The sequence below is a fragment of the Schistocerca gregaria genome, chromosome 5, assembly GCF_023897955.1.
Source record: "Schistocerca gregaria isolate iqSchGreg1 chromosome 5, iqSchGreg1.2, whole genome shotgun sequence".
NCBI lineage: Eukaryota > Metazoa > Arthropoda > Insecta > Orthoptera > Acrididae > Schistocerca > Schistocerca gregaria.
In genome coordinates, this window is record NC_064924.1 from 464,457,857 (window position 1) to 464,481,911 (window position 24,055).

General features: G+C 44.4%; 1 protein-coding gene across 2 annotated transcripts in view; it reads left to right on the forward strand.

Moving 5' to 3' along the window:
- LOC126271919 (glycerophosphocholine phosphodiesterase GPCPD1-like) overlaps window positions 1–24,055 on the forward strand; it is a 238,424-nt gene that overhangs the window by 61,850 nt on the left and 152,519 nt on the right. For both annotated transcript variants that reach the window (XM_049974316.1, XM_049974314.1), the window contains exon 2: window positions 15,446–15,504. The gene's annotated coding sequence lies outside the window, so the exon portion shown is untranslated. The remainder of the gene's footprint in view (window positions 1–15,445; window positions 15,505–24,055) is intronic.

The following is a 24,055-nucleotide window of genomic DNA, read 5'->3' on the forward strand; positions in this document are numbered from 1 at the left end:
CAAGGAGTTGGGAGAAGTATGTGCTAAATCAGCTCGATACCGATCCCTGGGGAATACCCTACAAACTCGTAAGGGAAAAGGTTAAATCCCCCGCGGTTCTCTCGACCATCCGAGATGGAGACCGAGTGACAGAGTCGTGGAAGGAAACTGCTGAAGTTCTCCTGCGCACTCTGCTACCGGACGATGATGAACATGATGATGATGACTCTCAAAGGCAAATCCGCAGGGAGGATTCTCTAGAATATACCAATGATACTAGAGTGTACCCTTTCTCTGAAGCAGAAGTCGCAGCATATATCAAATCATTAAAGAAGGGGAAGGCGCCAGGACCGGACGGCATTGTAGCGGAGGTGGTACAGTTCCTCGCCCCACAGCTGGTGGCTCCTCTAACGCGGCTCTTCAATGAGTGTCTCACAGCTGGGAAATTTCCGAGAGTATGGAAGACTGCAAATGTAGTAATCATACAAAAAGGAAAGGACAAGGACCCCATGGATCCCAAATCCTATAGACCTATATGCCTCTTAGACATCATGGGGAAGCTGCTGGAGAGGCTGCTGGCGGACAGACTGACCGCACATAGGATGCTGCGTGGAATGAGTGACAGGCAGTTCGGCTTTAGGCCGGGGCGATCAGCGTCTGACGCAATCGCCCTGGCGGCTGAGGTCTGTGGCTCATCCACGCACAAGTATGTCGTAGGCATCATGGTGGACATCAGTGGCGCCTTTGACAACCTCTGGTGGCCCTCGCTCTTCTCGCGTTTGCGTGAGATGGAGTGTCCAGGGCCCCTGTATGGCTGTCTGAGGAGCTATTGCATGGACAGGGAGGTCTGGCTATCATCGCCTAGCGAGAGAGTAAGTAAGACCTGTACGAAGGGGTGCCCCCAGGGATCGGTCCTGGGGCCACTCTTTTGGGACGTAAACATAGAGCCCCTGTTAGTCAGGTTACAACAATGTAGAGATGTGCTAGACGTGATAGCCTACGCTGACGACCTCCTCCTGCTGGTAGGTGGCCGTAGCCGAGAAGACTTAGAGCCAAAAGTGGAAAGGTCAATGCAAATTCTCCAGGAATGGTGCCGAGAGGCAAAAATGAAAATCGCACCACACAAATCAACATATCTTCTACTAAAAGGCAGTCTGATAAGAAATCCAACTGTCAGGATTGCGGGAGCCCCAGTTCTCCGGCGACGCGAAGCTAGGTATCTTGGAGTAGTAATAGACGAAAAATGGAATTACGCGACGCACATAGAAATGATTGCACAGCGCGCGATAGAAATCCTTAACAACTTAATAAACATAGGACACAAAAGATTTCACTTACCCCCCCACCTTATAAAATTATATCATAATAGTATTCTGACTTCCTTAGTAGGGTATGCCAGCGGGGTCTGGGCACACAGGCTCACGAGGGTGGCGCCTGCCATGGCCGTGAGGAGGGTGCAGCGAAGTATGCTACTAAGGTCTGCTGGGGCATACAGAACTACTCCTGGGGGGGCGTTGCTAGTTATTATGGGATTATGTCCCCTTGATATAAAAATTAGGGAGCAGGCAGCGTGGTATTGGGTAACAAAGGGGAAAATTGAAAAGACTAGGGAAATCATGGGTGTGCAAGTAGGGGACAAATACGCAATCAAGAGAAGGGGGGAGGAACTATGGCAAAGTCAGTGGGAAGGGGAAGGAACAGGGAGACGAGTTTTTGAGTTACTTCCAGATGTTGCAGAAAGGTTAAAAATGGGATACTTTCAGCCAAGTAGGGGTCTGCTGCACTTCCTGACAGGACATGGGCCATATCCGGCATACCTTTGCCGATTTGGTAAACAGGCGACACCAGCGTGTGACTGTGGTGCTCCGGAAGGAACTCCCGAACACGTCATCTACAACTGCACGTTGTATGATGGAGTGGCAAGTGAACTTAGAGCGCAACTTCCTAGCCAAGATACATATACCTTGCTGCGGCGTGCCGACACATTCAAAGTCCTCAACAGTCTGGCAAATGAGATCTCGATGAAAGTCATGAGGGACTTTATAAGGGCAAGGAACTAATCAAATACCAAACCGAACTTGACCGAGCTGCACCTGCACTACCGCCAGGCGCGGATCTGGCCAGCCATTTCATGGCTGGAATCCGCCGCGTCTTCGGACAAGGATGGCAGGTGCACTACCCGGAATTGGAATTATCGCACAACTATTTTTTGAGTAGAAAGTAGTTTAAGTAAGAACTAGAAATACTAACATACTAACAGGTAGGGACTGCAGTGAAGTTAAAGTCGTAGCCAGCCCAGTGCCAGGGGCACGCCCACTGGGGTTAGCTCGGTGGGCAGGCTAAACAACAGTAGGTTTGTATGCATAACTTCTGGCACATACTGTAACACTGCAGATCACACTAGTTAGTCATGTAGGGTAGTCTAACAAGTAGCTTATTAATCATGCCCGTAGTTAGTGCCGTACAAGTAATACACTGCCAATTAGTAGTTTGTATTAAGGACCCACTAATTATTTGAGGTGGTGGGTTAATAGTATGGGAATAGTTTCTTGTATTTGACTTTTGTATCATACTTATTTATATATTAAGATGTTGTATAATTAAATTAATGTTGTGTCGTATTATTAATAAAGGTTTTTTTTTTTTTAAAAAAAAAATGGTCTCCAAGCAGCCGAACATTACCTTTTCGAGTTAGTGGTCGGTTCAGTTGGACCAGAGGATCCAGTCAATTCCAAGTAAACTCAGCCCACGCAATTATGGAGCCACCAACAACTTGCAATTTGTTCAAATGGTTCTAAGCACTATGGGACTTAAAATCTGAGGTCACCAGTCCCCTAGACTTAGAACTACTTAAACCTAACTAACCTAACGACATCACACGTATCCATGCTAGAGGCAGGATTCGAACCTGCGACCGTAGCAACAGCGTGCTTGCGGACTGAAGCTCCTAGAACCGTTCGGCCACAGCGGCCGGCACCAGCTTGCACAATGCCTCGTTGGCAACTTGGGTCCATGGTTTCGTGGGATCTGTTTTCAGCAACATGGAGCAATTTAAAAACAACAGTGACATTCATGATTGTAATACCAGAAGAAAAAAAGATTTACTCTATTCTCTACTTAACCTTGTCTTTGGCAAGGGGTAAAATATCCTGCTTTATAACTTTTCGATGAATTTCCAGATAAAATAAAATGTCTGACAGACACCAGTAATAATTTCAAAAATAAACTGATATATCTCCTTGACAACTGCTTCAATACCATAGAAGAATTCTTGAATAGGAATAAATAAATCTATAGATATAACATACGCATTTTGTGCCATTTAAGGAAATGGGGTTGGTAATAAAAATTTTAAGTTTTTTTTTTTTTTTTTTTTTTAAATGGAAACTTTATTCATGTGTGCATTTCTTATGCACGTGACACGTTCCACATCATAACGTTTACCGCGAGACTGATCAATGGAACATGTAACCAACTAACACTCGAACGCTACCATCACCTCTTGCCAATTGAAATCGGGACTCATCTTATCAGGATACGCTTTTCCAGTTGTTTAGGGTCCAACCGATTTGGTCACGAGCCCGGGAGAGGCGCTGCAGGCGATGTTGTGCTGTTAGCGTCTGTTGTCTGCTGCCACAGCCCATTAACGCTAAATTTCACCGCACTATCCTAACGGATACGTTCGTCACATGTCCCATATTAATTTCTGCGGCTATTCACGCAGTGTTGCCTGTCTGTTAGCACTGACAGCTCTACGCAAAAAGCTGCTGCTCTCGTACGTTAAGCGAAGGCCGTCGGAAAATGCGTTGTCCATGGTGAGAGGTAATGCCTGAAAATTGATATTCTCGGCATATTTTTGACACTCTGGACCTCGGAATACTGAATTCTCTAACGATTTCGGAAACTGATTGTGCTGTGTATCTAGTTCCAACTACCAATCCGCGTTCAAAGTCTGTTAATTCACGCCGTGCGGCCATACTCACGTGAATCACCTACAAATGACAGCTCCGTCAAATCACTGCTCTTTTATACCTTGTGTACGCAGTACTACGCCCATCTGTGTATGCACCTCATGACCTTTGACACCTCAGTGTATTTCGTAAAGACAGTTCGCCGAGTTCACAAATACAAGAGCCATCGGCCAGGTTTTTACTCTGTTGTCAGTCTCTTTTTGGAAGGCTTTCACAAAAATACAAATACTGCCTGTCCCACCTACCTGCCTCAGTATCCACTCACAATGAACCGCCTTTTGGCACCTCTAAAAAATCTGCAGGGTGGTCCAAAAGTCTGTCAACATTTGAAAATGCACTAATTCACGGAATAATGCAGGTAGGAAGATAAAAATTGACACACATGTCTGAAATGACATGGGACTTTATTGAAACCAAAAACGAGCGCAAACACTAGCCAACAGATGATGCTGTTCAGTAACAAGTCTGTGACTCTGCACGAGATTCGTGTATTAAATGAGCTGTAGCGAGAGAGGGAGTCAGATAATCCCTAAGCCAGATGATGCTGTTCAGTAACAAGTCTGTGACTCTGCACGAGATTCGTGTATTAAATAAGCTGTAGCGAGAGAGGGAGTCAGATAATCCCTAAGCCTGACTAATAAACAGCTACTGGAAGAATGAGATTTTCACTCTGCAACGGAGTGTGCGCTGCTATGAAACTTCCTGGCAGATTAAAGCTGTGAGCCGAACCGAGTCACGAACTCGTGACCTTTGCCTTTCGCGGGTAAGTGCTCTACCATCTGAGCTACCCAAGCACGACTCACGTTCTGAAAGTAGGAGACGAGGTACTGGCGGAAGTAAAGCTGTGAGGATGGGGCGTGAGTCGTGTTTGGGTAAGTCAAATGGTAGACCACTTGCTCGCGGAAGGCAAAGGTCCCGAGTTTTGAGTCTCGGTCCGGCACACAGTTTTAATCTGCCAGGAAGTATCAGCTACTGGAAGGTACAACTGTTATGCAGGATGGTGCTCAATCTCATTTGTTAAAAGTGTGAAACATCTCCTGCACATATCATTTGGTGAGCATCGCGTGATGAGCCGCCACGTCCTTCATGCTCGGCCGCCCATGTCCCCCCTTCCTCGTTGCATGTGATTATTGGCTGGGGGATTACCTGAAGTCGTGACTCTACTACGAACGCCCGACCTCATTAGCGACGCTGGTATTGTTGATAAATGACGGTCGGCCGATATGTTGAACATTTGCTTTATGCTAATTATTGCTTTTCTATCTTTTGGAGCGTCACCTGTCGGTCATTTTGTGCACTGTTTCCTGCTTTCAATAAAACCACATGGGATTTCAAGCATCTGCGTCAATTTTTATCTCACTATCTACATTATTGCATGAAGTATTTAATTTTCGAATGTTAATGTACTTTTGGGTCACAATGTACATATAAACATGCCTCTCCTCACCAATTTAAGGGGTGTGAGGTCACGGAAACGAGGTATGAATATGCATTTCTTAGTAGAATTAAGCTACCGGATTGCTAATTTATATTAGTTTTAACATAGAAGAATTTTTCCTTTGTATATTAAATTAGACGTAATGTTTATTAATGTAGTAGCAACTACATCTGAGTCAACTATTCCTTCCACAACTCGTTCTGCCGTTTTAGCAAAATAAATTTTTTTCTCAATTTAAAACAGCTGTGCTCTTAAAGTAATTTTTGTAATGATTCCGAAACTGGTCTTAGATTTTGCGAGTCTGTAATATTTCCGAATTTATGCAGCACTTAATATTATGATTAATATTTTGTTGATATTAATTGACCTGTCACGTTTGGGTTGCAGTTGTATGTGCAAAACATTATCTTTTGCACTCTAGTATTTGTTGAATGAATGTTACTTTTGAAACACATCTTCTTCTGTTAATACGTGACACAATTTTGGAATTGGCGAAACGAGTAGGTTTCTCACGAAACCTATTATTCTGTTATGATTTTTAGTTGTTATAGATCCTCAGTTCATGGCAGAATAAATAGGCCGATGAATTCAATTGTTTCGAAATATGAATTTCTTACAGAAACCTAAAACACAACTTCGGAAGGGTTCTATGTTGCATACGGAATCAGCAAGTAGTCAGCAATGTTGTACCAACAAATGGAAATAGAGAATTTACGCAATAATAATTTCGGTTACGGTCAAAGAGTCTGTCGCTAGGTGTCGCGTCTGACTTCGCTTCATTAATTGATAATCGATTATGGAATTATATCGCTCTCTACATATATTGGCATACTCCCCATCGACCCCCCCCCCCCCCCACCTCCAGATTAAGTGGTAAAATCGGTCAGTGGATAGCCCATCAAAAACCGAACATAAAGAATGAAAACAGGAACAAGGTGTACCGAACTGGGAGAAAAGAAGCAAAATCGAAACAATCAACGGTCCAAGCTCAAGATGTGCAACATCGAGCGAAATTGAATAGCGACGACGTCGTACGTCTGTGGTTACGGTGTTGCACTGTGAAGAGGTACACCTTCTTCCTATTTTCATGCATGGTCCATGTTCAGTTTCTGACGGGCTATCCACTGGGCCTGATGGCTGAGGGGGAGGGGGAGGGGGGAAGTGCGATGAGGTATTCCCCTTGTCAGCAGCCGGCCGGTTTGGCCGTGCGGTTCTAGGCGCTTCAGTCTGGAACCGCGTTGCCGCTGCGGTCGCAGGTTCGAATCCTGACTCGGGCATGATGTGTGTGATGTCCTGAGGTCAGTTAGTTTTAAGTAGTTCTAAGTTCTAGGGGACTGATGACCACAGATGTTAAGTCCCATAGTGCTCAGAGCCATTTGAAGTTCGTCAGCAAGTCACCGTACATTGCATTGCAGAGGATACATAGTACCAATATTATCGATTTTCTTTCCTGTTGTATTCGCGTACTGAGCAACGGTAGAATGACTTTCTGCATGCCGCAGCACGCACCCTAATCTCCGTTATGTTACTCTCATGATCCCTATTCAAGATGTGTGGCGATGGCAGCACAGTGATAGCACTTTCTTCGAATACAAGCTTTCCAAATTTACTCGACAGGGTCTCGCGAGAACTACGTGGTGTTTCTTCCAAAGATTCACATTTGATTTCCCCGAGCATATCTCTTACACTTTCGTATGGGCTCTACAGACCTGTCATACTCCTGACTGCACGCCTTTGAATTTTATTATATCTGTTATCAGGTTGTAATTTAACCGCATGTGTGCATTTCTCTATCTGAGTGAGTCTTCCTAAGATTATCTACCAAAACTTCTCAAAAAATGATTACCAAACAAACTAATTCCTAACTTTAACTCGTGTACTGTGCAAAACTCTCACTTTACTGAATTATACAGAAACTTAGTATGATTTGCTCATTACTGTCTACAAATTGAAACTAACTGTTTCTATAAAAATGCAATGCTGCCCTGAATGTAACCTGACTTCTGAAATAAATGCGCAACTGAACTTAACAGAAAATTCCTGCCTCTAAACCGTACTATCACTTACCCCCTGGCTTGAAAAACATTTTTGCCGATTTCTCAAAAGCAATGCCAGAGTACAGCAGCAAAGCAACATTAAGAAAAGACTACTAAAAATTTCGTAACACAAAGTGCAAAGTTCGTATGTACATAATGAACTGAATGAAGGGTGAGAGTCTTAACTGGTAACAAATGACTTCTGACAAAATTCAGGTGAAACTCTATATTCAGAAGTAATGCTTTAAAAATCAAGTTAATGTTCACATAGTACACTATTGGCCATTAAAATTGCTACACCACGAAGATGACGTGCTACAGACGCGAAATTTAACCGGCAGGAAGAAGATGCTGTGATATGCAAATGATTAGCTTTTCAGATCATTCACACAAGGTAGACGCCGGTGGCGACACCTACAACGTCCTGACATAAAGAAAGTTTCCAACCGATTTCTCATACACAAACAGAAGTTGACCGGCGCTGCTTGGTGAAAGATTGTTATGATGCCTCGTGTAAGGGGGAGAAATTCGTACCATCGCGTTTCCGACTTTGATAAAGGTCGGATTGTAGCCTATCGCGACATTGCTGCTCGCGTTGGTCGAGATCCAATGACTGTTAGCAGAATATGGAATCGGTGAGTTCAGGAGGGTAATACGGAACGCCGTGCTGGATCGCAACGGCCTCGTATCACTAGCAGTCGCCATGTCAGGCAACTTATCCGCATGGCTGTAACGGATCGTGCAGCCACGTCTCGATCCCGGAGTCAAAAGATGGCGACGTTTGCAATACAATAACCATCTGCACGAACAATTCGACGACGTTTGCACCAGCATGGTCTATCAGCTCGGAGACCATGGCTGCGGTTAGTCTTGACGCTGCATCACAGGCAACAACGCCTGCAATGGTGTACTCAACGACGAACCTGGGTGCACGAATGGCAAAACGTCATTTTTTCGGATGAATCCAGGTTCTGTTTACAGCATCATGATGGTCGCATCCGTGTTTGGCGACATCGCGGTGAACGCACATTGGAAGCGTGTATTCGCCATCGCCATACTGGCGTATCACCCGGCGTGATGGTATGGGGTGCCATTGGTTACACGTCTCGGTCACCTCTTGTTCGCATGGACGGCACTTTGAACAGTGGACGTTACATTTAAGATGTGTTACGACCCGTGGCTCTACCCTTCATTCGGTCCCTGCGAAACCCTACATTTCAGAAGGATAATGCACGACCGCATGTTGCAGGTTCTGTACGCGCCTTTCTGGATACAGAAAATGTTCGATTGCTGCCCTGGCCAGCACATTCTCCAGATATTTCACCAGCTGAAAACGTCTGGTGAATGATGGCCGAGCAACTGGCTCGTCACAATACGCCAGTCACTACTCTTGATGATCTGTGTGGTATCGTGTTCGGGTACTGATTTCTCAAGATCTATGCATCCAAATTACGTGAAAATTAATCACGTCAGTTCTAGTATAATATATTTGTCCAGTGAATAACCGGTTATCATCTGCATTTCTTTTTGGTGTAGCAATTTTAATGGCCAGTAGTGTATAAGAGTGCGAGCAACACGAACGTCACCGATCCTACAGATCGAGTGCTCTAGGCTAGTGCGGGATGGAGTACTTATGTCGTCGACGAGGGGCTCTGCTCCACGACGTTATTCGTATTGCCCAAGTCGATTCTGCTCTTCTCGAGTCATCAGTGGTCTTCATTTCCTCGACATTTGCTTCACAAATTTGCTACATTATCTTTTTTGGTCAGTCAGACCCCTGCTAAGCGACGTTGCGTCCTACCTAGTGTCTCTTTTATAGCGTTACGACAGTCACAAAGGCAGTTCGGTATGCACTCTTCTAACCATTTTATGCTGAGTTCACTGGCAGTCACATTCAACAGTGCTAAGATTGCTGTCTTCCTGACCGAGTAACGATGCTAAAGTGTTTACGCTCCCCTGATAGTGGCTGTTGATATTTCCGTATGGTTGAGAAACGCCGGTTGTTCGAAGTTAGAAAATTTTAGTTTTCCCTTTCCAATGTCACGTACAATTAATATTATCTCAATTTATTTACACAACGTAACGTTCTCCAGTTGTTCACCACTAATCTTTTAATCAGACATTGTCCGGTTCTTTCTCTTTATCACTAAGAGGAAATTTTCTGAAAGTCTATTTGCAAGTTCATTATGACCGTCCAAACACATTAATTATCCGTAGCCAACGGCAGCGCTAGTAAACAGTCTTACAGTACTGCTCGTAGCATGTATAAGGATTTGTCGTCGAGTTTGTAGCTCTTGTGGTGGGTAATGAATGAAGTGGTGGTACAGCCGGGCCTATAGGACCAATTAGAAATTAAATTAAAAGAAATGGTGAAATCCCATTCATGATATATTAGTGAAGGTGGCAACGGATCTTCACCCCTAAACGTTACTTCCTGCCTCTACCTTCAGATAACTATTTTCTTGCCTGGAAAGATTTACCTGTCTCGATAGCCGTGGCAGCGTAGGAGATCGGGATCTGTAGCAGGTCTTTCAGCCGAGAAGTGTATGTAGAATTAGGGATAGGAGGAAGATCACAAACAAGTAACAGACAAAAATTCAATCAATTTCGGTAAATTGTCTCAATAAGACGAAAAGAAATAGATGTGGTATTTAAAGTGTGGAAAAACCACCAATCGACAATGTAGGATTGTCAGCGGTGATTGTTGATAGCCTGTTCTCCAGGTCAAAAAGAATTTATATAAAGAAGAGTAGAACTGATTAATGAACAAGTTCATCCCATCCCCACGAGAGTTCTAACTGGGCAAAGGGCGCGTAAAACTACTCTGAGAAGAAGAGCAGAGACGTTGGTTGACCACGAGAGTAATCGAGGCTAATTGCAAAGGGTAGCGTGTGCGGCCAGCTTGTCACAACCGCCTCAGAGTCCTGTTGGCAGTCGGCTAGCAGCGCAGACTGTGACTGTACGTGGTCACGAAATCCCCGCTAATCGAGCACAACTTCTCGTGATAAGACCTAATTGGTATCGTCATTAAACTCGGCACGTCCGACTTCAAGCTGATGTAGATTAGAACACGCTGTAAGCTAAGATGGCGGCAGACTTCTGCGCTAATCTTCACGAGCGATTGACACGCACAGACGAGACGAAAAACTGTGTGTACGAGTGGGCTGGAGACCGTTTATCCGCTAATTTTATCGCCTGGCTAGAGTGCCTGCGTCCCTGAAACATAGACTGCACAGCCAAACTTACAAGGGAGGCGTTGCTGATATCTCCTGCTGCTTCCATGCTGTGGGTACTAGAGTCTGTTCCAATTGTGGCATATACTACTCTGTGGCGTCAACTCGAGGGCACTGAGCAAAAGCGTGTTGTTGCACGACAACGTGGCCACAAAGCAAAACGGCTTTTCTTTTCTTTTGAGATTCTTTTAACAACATGCTTTGCGAGTATCCCAAATTCATTCTGACCTTATTATCCGACGATCCCACACTTTCTCAACATATTGTTTTGAATGGGATCTCGAATAAAATTCATGTTACAGGGCAAATTTGTGTTTTAACTTTTTCAGCACACTTAATACGCACGCAGTCGACCCGTAGTTGTTCTAATTGCATTCGTAATTCACGTTGTGTCTGAATGTACGGTTGGAATTCAAATTAACCGATTGTACTCTCTCTTTGTATGGGCCGGACGCAGCTGCTACCACTGCTTCTCCACGCGCGAATGGAGGCTCCCTGAATGAGTTTATCGTTTATGTACACTGGTCCTGTCTGACAGCTCATTTATATTTACTGTGAACATCAGAGGTACTGTTAGGCTTTCTAGGGGCACGGCCGTCATTTCTTTTGTTTCTGTGCAAGTTTCGTCTTCCATATAGCGTAATGGACCCTGTTAGCAAAATAGTCCTCGAGTCTTTAACAAATCTGGGAAGTTGGAATCCACCCGTTCACTTGTATCTGTTGTTAGCAAGTTGTGTACGAATAAATTCGTATTTATTCTCTGAAAGAAACTTGTCTTCCTCCAGGAACGTCGTAGTGTTTACATTTAGAATGTGTTCTAGGATCCTACAACAGACGAACGTCAGCAAAATAGTTCTGGAGATCCATGTATCCGTTCTCGTACCCTTTTTATAAACAAGTGTGTCCTGCCCTCTCTTCAAGTCACACGAAAATATTCGCTGTGCAAAATATTCTCAGTAAACGTGAGTTCGGAAAGGAGCTAACTCCACGGCGTATTCAGTGTAAAATCTAAATGAATTTCAGTCGGCCCTTGAGATCTCTTCACATTAAGTAGTCTTAAATATTTTTGAATATCGTACGTCCATGTATATGATTCGAGAGATACCCTATACATAAACACATATTGGCTACTGTCCCACCATACAAAGTCGTAAAAATGTTATATGTGAGTGGTATCTGACATTACCGAAATGATATGGCTGTCAAGGCTGGTGTAAGATCACGCGGAACATTTAGCACCGATTAAATACCGAGCCTCTGTTCAGAAATATGTGCTCACATTTTTAAACTTATTAATTTGCTTCCGCATAATACACACATCAAAAAATTTTGCATCACCTCGGTTTCGAGAGTTCCGGAACCTGTACAGAAAATTGTAATAGAGATCAACATCATTTCCGCCCTTTTTATTGCGCATGAAAACCACACATTGCATGTTGTACCACCATACAGCGAGACCTTCAGAGGTGGTGGTCCAGATTGCTGTACACACCGGTACCTCTAATACCCAGTAGCACGTACTCTTGCATTGATGCATGCCTGTATTCGTCGTGACATACTATCCAAAAGTTCATCAAGGCACTGTTCGTCCAGATTGTCCCACTCCTCAACAGATATTTGGCACAGATCCCTCAGAGTGGTTGGTGGGTCACGTCGTCCATAAACAACCCTTTTCAATCTATCCCAGGCATGTTCGGTGGGGTTCATGTCTGGAGAACATGCTGGCCACTCTAGTCGAGCGATGTCGTTATCCTGAAGGAAGTCATTCACAAGATGTGCACGATGAGGGCGCCAATTGTCGTCCATGAAGACGAATGCCTCGCCAGTATGCTGCCGATATGGCTGATCGGTCTGAGGATGCCATTCACGGATCGTACAACCGTTACGGCTCCTTCCATAACCACCAGCGGAGTACGTCGACCCCACATAATGCCACCCCAAAACATCACGAAACCTCCACCTTGCTGCACTCGCTGGATAGTGTGTCTTAGTCGTTGAGCCTGACCGGTTTGCCTCCAAACACGTCTCCGGCGATTGTCTGATTGAAGGCATTTGTGACACTCATCGGTGAAGAGAATGTGATGCCCATCCTAAGCGGTCCATTCGGCATGTTGCTGGGCCCATCTGTAAAGCGCAGCATGGTGTCGTGTTTGCAAAGATGGACCTCGCCATGGACGTCGAGAGTGAAGTTGCGCATCATGCAGCCTATTGCGCACGGTTTGAGTCGTAACACGACGCCCTGTGGCTGCACGAAAAGCATTATTCAACATGGTGGCGTTGCTGTCAGGGTTCCTCCGCGCCATAATCCGTAGGTAGCGGTCATCCACTGCAGTAGTAGCCCTTGGGCGGCCTGAGCGAGGCATGTCATCGACAGTTCCTGTCTCTCTGTGTCTCCTCCATGTCCGAACAACATCACTTTGGTTCACTCCGAGACGCCTGGACACTTCCCTTGTTAAGAGCCCTTCCTGGAGCAAATTAACAATGGGGACGCGATCGAACCGCTGTATTGAGCGTCTAGGCATGGTTGAACTGTAGACAACACGAGCTGTGTATCTCCTTCCTGGTGGAATGACTGGAACTGATCGGCTGTCGGACCCCCTTCGTCTAATAGGATCTGCTCATGCGTGGTTGTTTAAATCTTTGGGCGGGTTTAGTGACATCTCTGAACAATCAAGGGGAGTGTCTGTGATCCAATGTTCACAGCCAACATCTATTTCGAGGCGTTCTGGGAACCAGGGTAATGCAAAACTTTTTTTGATGTGTGTATGTAGGGGTAATTATCATATTGCTACGGATGGAAGCTCCTGTTGACATGTTTTTTTTTCTTTTTCTGCGAATTAAACTTGGGTTTTTAGAAGTCCACCTTCTGAAAAATACAATGTTTTTCTTTTTTTGCTACTCTCCAAAGATATTTCAAGGTCTGTGCTGTCGATTTATTTTTGGAAAAAATGTTATACGAATATCGCTATTGATTTTTATATTTTAGGCCTATAAACTATAGCAGACACATTAACTGTGAAGATGGAATAGTGCAGGTTGGCTTGCTTTTATTCTTTTTTATGGTCTAATGGGTAATGACTGATAAAATTACATTTCACTTAACTGAACACTAACAAATGCTTAGCAATCCACTCCTGACTTGCACAATAGGAGGTAACCATTGTTACAAGTTTCTACCGTCACTCGAATTATCAGAAAGCTAAACTGCAGTCGTCCCCATTATAAGGAATGACTTGTACATACTGCCTCAAAATTGATTGTAAATTGTTATGCTTAAGTTGAAAAGAAAAATGTTGTATTATAAATTTTGATCTCTGAACAGAACAAAATTTAGCGACGCACTTCGTAGGACTGTGGCATAAAATGAAACTTTTTTCGAAGTATATTCGTTAAATTGCGAATTCTTTTATCGTCAGCTTTATTAGGTGGAGCTATACTACCCAACTGTGATATATGAAAATTTGTGCCGAAGCGGGACTCGAACCCAGCTTTCCCGGTTACTGCGAGCAGTTACCTTATCATTTGGGCTATCCTAGCACGCTCCCCAGACTGACCCAAACTTCTACACCTCACGCTGTCTTCATCCTTATGTCGTAGTCTAACCTGTCACCGAGTCAGCTGTCAGCGATGGGTAACATAGCAATGCTCAGTACAACTGATGCTAAAAGAATTCGCAATTTAGCGAATATACTTCGAAAAATATTTTGACAGCTGTAGAATCGTCAAGTAAAATAAGGACAACATAAAATGGCGCAACTTAACAGATGGGAAAGTCTGATCTACGTTGTACTTAGCTGTGGAAGCACTAGGACACTCGTCCAGAGAGAAGGTGCACTCTGGCAGAGCTAAACGTGTTAAACCATAAAGCACGAATAAAAACTTTTCAGAAGTGCGTTTATATATTCTAGAAACATGTGCTGTAAAGACACTAACTGAACTACATATGTTATTACTAATCTTAATTCAAACGAATAACTATCAGACCAAGAGAGTATTTTGGTTCCTCAGCTGTTTCGCTTAGCAATGTGCTTGGTACTGTAAGAGAGTATGTCAACAAATCTTTTTAAGGAGAGCTTTGTTAACAATTTGTAGTAAAAATCTGTTGGAAACAATGTTTTACAAGTTAGTAACAAAGTACAACAGACAAGAGCAGAGCAGAACATGCAAATAAAATTCTTCTGTGCATTTGTAGCTCATAGCGTGGTTTTATGAAGCGTAACTACAAATGTAGAGCTCTCTCTTCATAACTTTACTAGACCAATGATGTGTACAGTGGTCCATTCTGGATAGATGCAGTTCCAACACAACTGCGTCTTATGCAGGTTCTTCAGACCAAGATTTTACGAATCATAATCAATGCTCCGCCAAACACACGTTCTGTGGACGAGCACAATGAATTCCACCTCGAGACCATCCTGGAGATATTCAAGAAACTCGCCCCACGTGTGTACATGAACTCGAGCCATTCGAACAATCCCTTCATTCTTACCTGAGAAACCACGAACAACCAAATGTGAAAGCGTAACAGACCAAAGACTCTCTTTAACAGTGCCAACTGAGTACTTCTGTATAGTTCAAACTGAGAACCACACATAGCCTTAGATCGGTGATTTTTTGTATCGTAGAATGCTTGACTGCCTCTGCCAGCCGTGCTATCGAAACAGCAAACAACCAGCTACCTCATGAGAGCTGACAACACAAAAATCACAACCCAGACGATAAATTACACTGAGCGGCTAATTTCATAATCAAATGGACCACTCTAATGACGATCTTGGTATGTTACAGGACCGAGACGAGACGGTTGTAGTGGGCCCAGGAGACATCGTCGGTTCCCAGCAGCAACGGTAACTTTCCTATCACTAACAGTCTTTGCACTCTGCATGAACTGTCGCTGTTCGCTGTACAATTCCGCCAGCAACCCAAACACCCGTTCAGCTGCTTGCAGAAGTTTTGTTTTACCACGATTCACACGGCTCGCAGTGGCACTTCTGTCTCTGTGCCCTAAACCGATAGCCTTCAAATTTTTCTGTGCGCTACATCCTAGATGGAACCATATTAATTGGTGATCGCACCCACACGTATGGACAGTATCCCCAACCCCCATCCTGTGATACCCCGATTGAAATGCTAATCCTTTTGCAATGATGACAATACAACTTCGTGTGATGGTCACCTTACAAGTTCACTTCTTCTACGAATTCACTCTTTTAATGTTCGTAGATACACACAGTTATGTCAGTCACGTATTAGTTACATTGGTTCAGAACTATTACACAATCATAAATAGTATTATTACTTTCAATTCAAAATCAGCAATGGTTAATTTGCTCTGAAAAACTGGATATTGCAGCGATCCATAGCACTGTGCTGTATGAATAAAACGTCTCTGGCGGCAATACCACTATTCCTTCTCTTCGTTGTGGAAACTGCAACTAGCGACGTGAAACGTTTCTTATACGAATGTAAACAGATGGGATATTTATATCTATGGAAATTATTCTCTATAGTTGGATCCCAAGAACAAGTGTTACATGATAACGACTATTATCGCTGTTAGCGCTTGCACGTCCAAATGTAAAATGTAAAATGTTCAAAGTAAATCCAAAACTCAATTTTGCTACAAGACTTAAGTGTCATAAGAGCGCCTACACAATTTTGCATGAAATGACTTACTGTTGAAATACAAGGAAACGATAACCAATGTTGTCATGTGCTCATAAACGAAGAAGAAAAACATTTAAATATTAAGTCAGTAGTAGACCTTAGGCAGGGGCAAAGTGCAGTACAGAAATAATTCTCAAGAGCTAAAATTTTTCAGCGGTTTTTATCACTCTGAATTTCTTTTGTTGCTTTTGCATCACCTTCGAACTTGTCTATGCTACATTTTATATTTTAGAACATTTCTTTACATCATACTTCTCGTGAATGCAATTTTACCTGTTGTTATATTAAAGATTACCAAGCACATTATTTTTGGTACCCATTGGTATGATTACCATTCGTTTCCAGATGGCTGAAACATGCCTATGTGCCTATGCTTTTAGCGCCAGTTTTGTGTAGTACCACGTCGCGTGGCACTACATTCTGCAATTATCCTTAATTTATGAGCATGAGCGTAGCTGACCGGTAGATGCGCAATAGGTAGGGCACTCTTGGGGAGAGCTGTATTGGTGGAGGTTACGGGAAGGCACTGCAGAAGAAATGCTGAGCGCTGGAGGGATGAAAGTGCCGTTCCAAACTGAACCCTACACTCACATTGTTTGTGAATATTCAGTGGAGGACTCGACACCCACACCTGCCCGGTGAACATTCGAAAAGGTCTGTCACATCTGCTTTGGTTAGTATCTAAAAAGAATTCCGCTCAAAATTAAAGAAAAAGAGCGATTTATTTTCGCCTGGATTGTTAACCATTTGTAAATTTCAGAGAAGCGAAATAAGTGGCGAATCTGGAGTAAATCCTACACATTTCTATTGTTGCCATATTAAAATTTGCTTCTTTTGCCAAAACCCAGTGGGTTTTACACAACATCACCTTACTAATATGTTGTGCAGACAGTTGTGAGTGAATTCTGAAACAGTGGTTTATTAAGCTTATTACTCGAGGAACTGAGGAAAAGTAAGGTCAGTAGCTTATGAAAAAGCAAATCCTAGGTACAAACATAAATGAGTCGTTTATGCACTTACATTTTTCCAAAACTCATTGCATTTCTCGTTTCATCAGCTACCAATGGCCCTTAATAACCATTCAGAAAAATATTCTCTTCTTTGCGTGCTATATTTTTCAAGATCTCATTTTGATATGTCAAACAATTTATGTAATATGAGGAATGTTGTGTATATTTCACTCTAACTTATTTTATGGGACTTAACTGCTGCCGCGCAATCGCAAGAGAGTGTTCTAAATCAGATCAATCTTCTTGATATTGGTGACTGATAGAGACCTCCATCGAAGTCTAAAGAAAAATTCGATAGCTTCTTTAAATTTCATGTGCAACAACATATTATGTAACATACTCCGAAAGCAAGGTCATAGCGACACCTATCTTCATTGCAGACTTTTTCGAATTTCACTTATCTTACTTCCACGCAAATATCACAATAACTATGACCATTAACTAAACGATGGGCACATCATCATGAATCTGACATATGGAGCTGTGCAAGTAACTCAAAAATGAAATTTTTGTACAAATGCGTTCTGTAAAATCGACTAAGAAAGATTGCAGAGGGTGCACCTCAATCCTGTTACTGCCGACCGACAAACACTGTGGCCTCCCTTCCCGAACAAACGAATCAGCTCGCCCAGTACACCATATCCCTGCACAGACTCTACGTGCTTTGTTGCGTCAGTCTAAACAAGCTTAACATCTTATTTAGGTGGGACAAACGATCAAAAATAGCATGAATCACACTGATCACCTGACAAAGGTCTCTGCAACAGTTCAAATGTTCAAATTTGTGTGAATTCCTAAGGGAGCAAACTGCTGAGGTCATCGGGCCCTAGACTTACACACTACTTAAACTAACTTAACCTAACTTACGCTAAGGACAACACACACAACCATGCCCGAGGAAGGACTCGAACCTCTGGCGGGAGGGGCCACACTATTCGTGACATGGCGCTAAAAAAGTTCAAGTGTGTGTGAAATCTTATGGGACTTAACTGCTAAGGTTATCAGTCCCTAAGCTTACGCACTACTTAAGCTAAATTATCCTAAGGACAAACACATACATCCATGCCCGAGGGAGATCTCCAACCTCCGACGGGATCAGCCACACAGTCCATGACTACAGCGCCTTAGCCGCCAAAAAAGTACAATGCTTATTTTAAAGTAACGTTGTTTGGAGATACACATAGAAAGAAGACATTCGCATGCTCAGAAGCTATTCCTGCGAGTGACAAGGTTAAAAGCGAGGGATATAATTTTCTATGTTACACTGATGACAAGACATGTAATGTGTTTCTGCATCGAGAAATCTTTGGTAACAGATAACGAGTGTGTTTGCTTTGTGGTAAATCTACCAATACTGTATTAAGAGCTTGCTTTCAGGCCAGATGCATAAAATTATTTTGACTAGCCTTTAAGCCTGCAATGAAACAATCACTGTGTGAAATAAGACATTGCTTTATATTGTGAAGGGGTACTGAAAAGTAATGTCTCCGAATTTCTTATGCGACTGCTCTTAAATATTTTTAAATAAAACAAACGTTATTAACATTTCACAGCTTTATTCTTCATGCACATCCTTGTATTTTCAAACATTTTTTTGGGCTTAAGTGTATTTGTTATAATAAGTTGCATAACGTTCTCATACTCTCAATTTGCATTTCTCAATATCTCACCCTTAGTTTATCTTCCTTCTCCTATCCTCTCACAATCACATCACTCCACACTAACATCTCAATCCTGTCCCCAATTACATTACTTTAAAGAACATAGAACGTGAATCTAAATGATGATACAACAGCACCCAACAATGTTTGGATTTAAGCACATGAAAAACAGGCGGTCTGCCACTTAATTTGCTATCCTGCAATATAACTACAGGCTGCTCTTTCTAAATCAATTATTTTTTTCTGAGGCAGTAACCTCCATGGAAATAGAACGGAACTGTTTCCACCTAGTCACGCCTTTGAAGATAAATTGGTTGGCATGTTCAGCCCTTCAATCAGTTTCACACGATAATATTTCGCGATTGTTGGAATAAACAATAGGGGAAATTACATTAATTATTGACAATGGAAATTCGGAAGTTTGTGGTAAGGTCTTATGGGACCAAACTGCTGAGGTCATCGATCCCTAAGCTTACACACTACTTAATCTAACTTAAACTGACGTACGCTAAGAACGAGACGACACACACAGCCATGCCCGAGGGAGGACTCGAACCTCCGACGGGGGAGATCAGCGCCGACCGTGACAAGACGCCTTAGACGACGCGGCTACCCCACACGGCTATTGACAGTGACCACGGACTGTTATAATGATTTACATCACATTTATACATAATCAGTGCCCCTTATTCCTTAGTTTAGTAAATTTCTATGTGTCTCGTGAACAAAATAAGGACATTACAACAGTCGACAGAGCGTATAGTTATAAATGGCTAATTTTAGAAGTATGATCGTTATTCCTCGTACCACAACACTGTACGGGAGATGCTTATGTTTCACACTCAAGTAAAATGACTTTTTGTGGCGAAGACTTTAGGAGGCACAAATGTGTTGGAAAACTACATAACCTTCAAAATTTAATTTTTCACCCTGGCGCGCCGTAAAGGGAGAGCATTATATACAGCTCACGTGTGTTTGACGATAAATTAATTGGTAGGTCAAGTGATAAATACCACGAGTAAATAAAGAAGCCCCAAGCAGGTAAGGTTTGTAGATGGCTACCAATATTCTTTCTTGGTCGCGAGGGTCTTCTGTTCACAAGGGAGCCCCTCCTGCTAGTCATCATCGATACACGGAGGGCCTGGCCAGAATTGAAAGTCACAGGAGTTGGAGCTCCAGATGGCTTAGAGTTTAGTCAAAATAGCATTTTTGGTGCAGATCGGGCGAGGCATGCGCTATTTATGTTACCATAGTTTCTAGCAAGCGAATGCCGCAGCCAAAATAGAACAACAGAACGGTAATCCGAGAGTAGTGGGGTCGAGTTTCTATGTGGAAACTTCTTTAGTTTCAATTCTTACTTTACTGACATCTCAAACAATATCATGTCGGACCTCCTTTTGCTCGGCTTAGCATGGATTAAATGAGACGCTGGAAGTCCCCCGCAGAAATATTGAGCCATGCTGCCTATATAGGCATTCATAATAGCGAAAGTATTGCCGGTGCAGAATTTTCTGCACGAACTGTCCACTCGATTATGTCCCATAAATGTTCGATGGGACTCAAGTCGGGCGATCTGTGTGGCCAAATCATTCGCACTAACTGTCCAGAATGTTCTTCAAACCAATCGCCAACAATTGTGACCCGGTTACATGGTGCATTGTCATCCATAAAAATTGCATCTTTGTTGCGACAATAAAGTCCAAGTAACCAAAAATAACCATTTCCAGTCAATGATCGGTTCAATCGGACCAGAGGAGCAAGTCCATTCCACGTAAACACAGTCCACAGCATTGTGCAGCCACGACTAGCTTGCGCAGTGCCTTGCTGACATCTTGGGTCCATAGCTTTGTGCGGTCTGCGCCACATTCGAACCCATCTATCAGCTATTAGCAAATGCAATCTAGACTCATCTGACCAGGCCACGGTTTTACAGTCGCGTAGGATCCAACCGATATGGTCACGAGACCAGGAGAGGCGCTGCGACCGATGTCGTACTGTTAGCAAAAGCACTCGCGTCGGTCGTCTGTTGCCGTAGCCCATTTGAAACCAAATTCCACCGCACTGTCCTAACATATGCGTTCGTCGTATGTCCCACATTGATTTCTGACGTTATTTCACGCAGTGTTGCTTGCCTGTCACCACTGACAACTCTACTCAAACGCCGCTGCTTTAGGTCGTTAAGTAAAGGCTGTCGGCCACTGCGTTATCCGTGGTGAGAGGTAACGCCTGAAATGTGGTATGCTCGGCACATTCTTGATACTTGGATCTCGGAGTATTGAATCCTCTAACGATTTCCTAAATGGAATGGCACAGGTATCTACACTCCTGGAAATTGAAATAAGAACACCGTGAATTCTTTGTCCCAGGAAGGGGAAACTTTATTAACACATTCCTGGGATCAGATACATCACATGATCACACTGACAGAACCACAGGCACATAGACACAGGCAACAGAGCATGCACAATGTCGGCACTAGTACAGTGTATATCCACCTTTCGCAGCAATGCAGGCTGCTATTCTCCCATGGAGACGATCGTAGAGATGCTGAATGTAGTCCTGTGGAACGGCTTGCCATGCCATTTCCACCTGGCGCCTCCGTTGGACCAGCGTTCGTGCTGGACGTGCAGACCGCGTGAGACGACGCTTCATCCAGTCCCAAACATGCTCAATTGGGGATAGATCCGGAGATCTTGCTGGCCAGGGTAGTTGACTTACACCTTATAGAGCACGTTGGGTGGCACGGGATACATGCGGACGTGCATTGTCCTGTTGGAACAGCAAGTTCCCTTGCCGGTCTAGGAATGATAGAACGATGGGTTCGATGACGGTTTGGATGTACCGTGCACTATTCAGTGTCCCCTCGACGATCACCAGAGGTGTACGGCCAGTGTAGGAGATCGCTCCCCACACCATGATGCCGGGTGTTGGCCCTGTGTGCCTCGGTCGTATGCAGTCCTGATTGTGGCGCTCACCTGCACGGCGCCAAGCACGCATACGACCATCATTGGCCCCAAGGCAGAAGCGACTCTCATCGCTGAAGACGACACGTCTCCATTCGTCCCTCCATTCACGCCTGTCGCGACACCACTGGAGGCGGGCTGCACGATGTTGGGGCGTGAGCGGAAGACGGCCTAACGGTGTGCGGGACCGTAGCCCAGCTTCATGGGGACGGTTGCGAATGGTCCTCGCCGGTACCCCAGGAGCAACAGTGTCCCTAATTTGCTGGGAAGTGGCGGTGCGGTCCCCTACGGCACTGCGTAGGATCCTACGGTCTTGGCGTGCATCCGTGCGTCGCTGCGGTCCGGTCCCAGGTCGACGGGCACGTGCACCTTCCGCCGACCACTGGCGACAATATCGATGTACTGTGGAGACCTCACGCCCCACGTATTGAGCAATTCGGCGGTACGTCCACCCGGCCTCCCGCATGCCCACTATACGCCCTCGCTCAAAGTCCGTCAACTGCACATACGGTTCACGTCCATGCTGTCGCGGCATGCTACCAGTGTTAAAGACTGCGATGGAGCTCCGTATGCCACGGCAAACTGGCTGACACTGACGGCGGCGGTGCACAAATGCTGCTCAGCTAGCGCCATTCGACGGCCAACACCGCGGTTCCTGGTGTGTCCGCTGTGCCGTGCGTGTGATCATTGCTTGTACAGCCCTCTCGCAGTGTCCGGAGCAAGTATGGTGGGTCTGACACACCGGTGTCAATGTGTTCTTTTTTCCATTTCCAGGAGTGTAGCTCCTACTACAATTTCGCGTTCAAAATCAGTTAATTTCCGTCGTGCGGCCATAATAAGGTCGGAAACCTTTTCATATGGATCACCTGGGTACAAATGACAGCTCCGTCCAATGCATTGTACTTTGACATCTTGTATACGCTATAAAAATGCCATTTGTATATGTTCATATCGTTATTCCATGACTTTTGTCACCTCAGTTCGGTTCATATGCACCACAAGTAAGGTAAAAACTGCCCGCCCGGCTAGACGGGCGGTCTAACGCACGGCTTTCCGGAGCGGGAAGGAGCGCCTGGTCCCAGCACGAATCCGTCCTCGGACTTGTGTCGAGGTGCGGTGAGCCGGCCAGTCTGTGGATGATTTTAGGCGGTTTTCCATCTGCACGGCGAATGCAGGCTGGTTGCCCTTATTCCGCCTCAACTACACTATGTCGGCGATTGCTGCGCAAACAAGTTCTCCACGACTCTACCACGCAAACATAGGGGCTACACTCGTCTGGTGTCAGACGTTCCCTAAGGGGGAGGGGGGCGGGGGGGGGGGGGGTGGCTCCACCGGGGGCCGAACCTCACAATGACCCTGAAAGAGTAGTTCGGTGAGGGGCGGTTGAGGAGTGAAGTGGACTGCGGCAGTCGTCGTGGAGTTGTGGAACGCTGCGGTCAATGAAACATCATCGATAAGGGCTTTCGGAGCCGAAGACTCACTTATGTAGCCTTGATGACTAAACGACACAAAGCTTAACACCTCGCCAAGGCCCGTCAACACTGGCGTTGGACTGTTGTTATTCAAACATGTTGCTTGGTCGGACGAGTCTCGTTTCAAATTGTATCGTGCAGATGGGCGTGTGTACCGGGATGGAGACAATCTCATGAATCCATGGATCCTGCATGTCAGTAGGGGACTGTTCAAATTGGTGGAGGTTCTGTAATGGTGTGAGGTGTGTGCAGCTGGAGTGATATGGGACCTCTAATACGTCTGGATACGACTCTAACAGGTGAAACGCACGTAAGTATCCTGTCTGATCACGTGCATCCGTTCATGCCCATTGTGCACTCCGACGGAGGTTGGCAATTTCAGCAGGGCAGTACGACACCCCACACGTCCAGAACACTCTTCTGAGTTTAAACACTCAGTCGATAGTAACAAACCGTGTGTATGTTTAAGCTTGCCTTGGCGTTAAGTTTTGTGTTGGGCGGGAATTCGAATCCATTAGCTAATCGCATTGTCAACTAAACACAATCAAATGTTAGATATCAAAATTTTTCGCACTAGCGAGATGACTGAAACTGAAATGCGAATACGTAAAACTTTTGGATTACA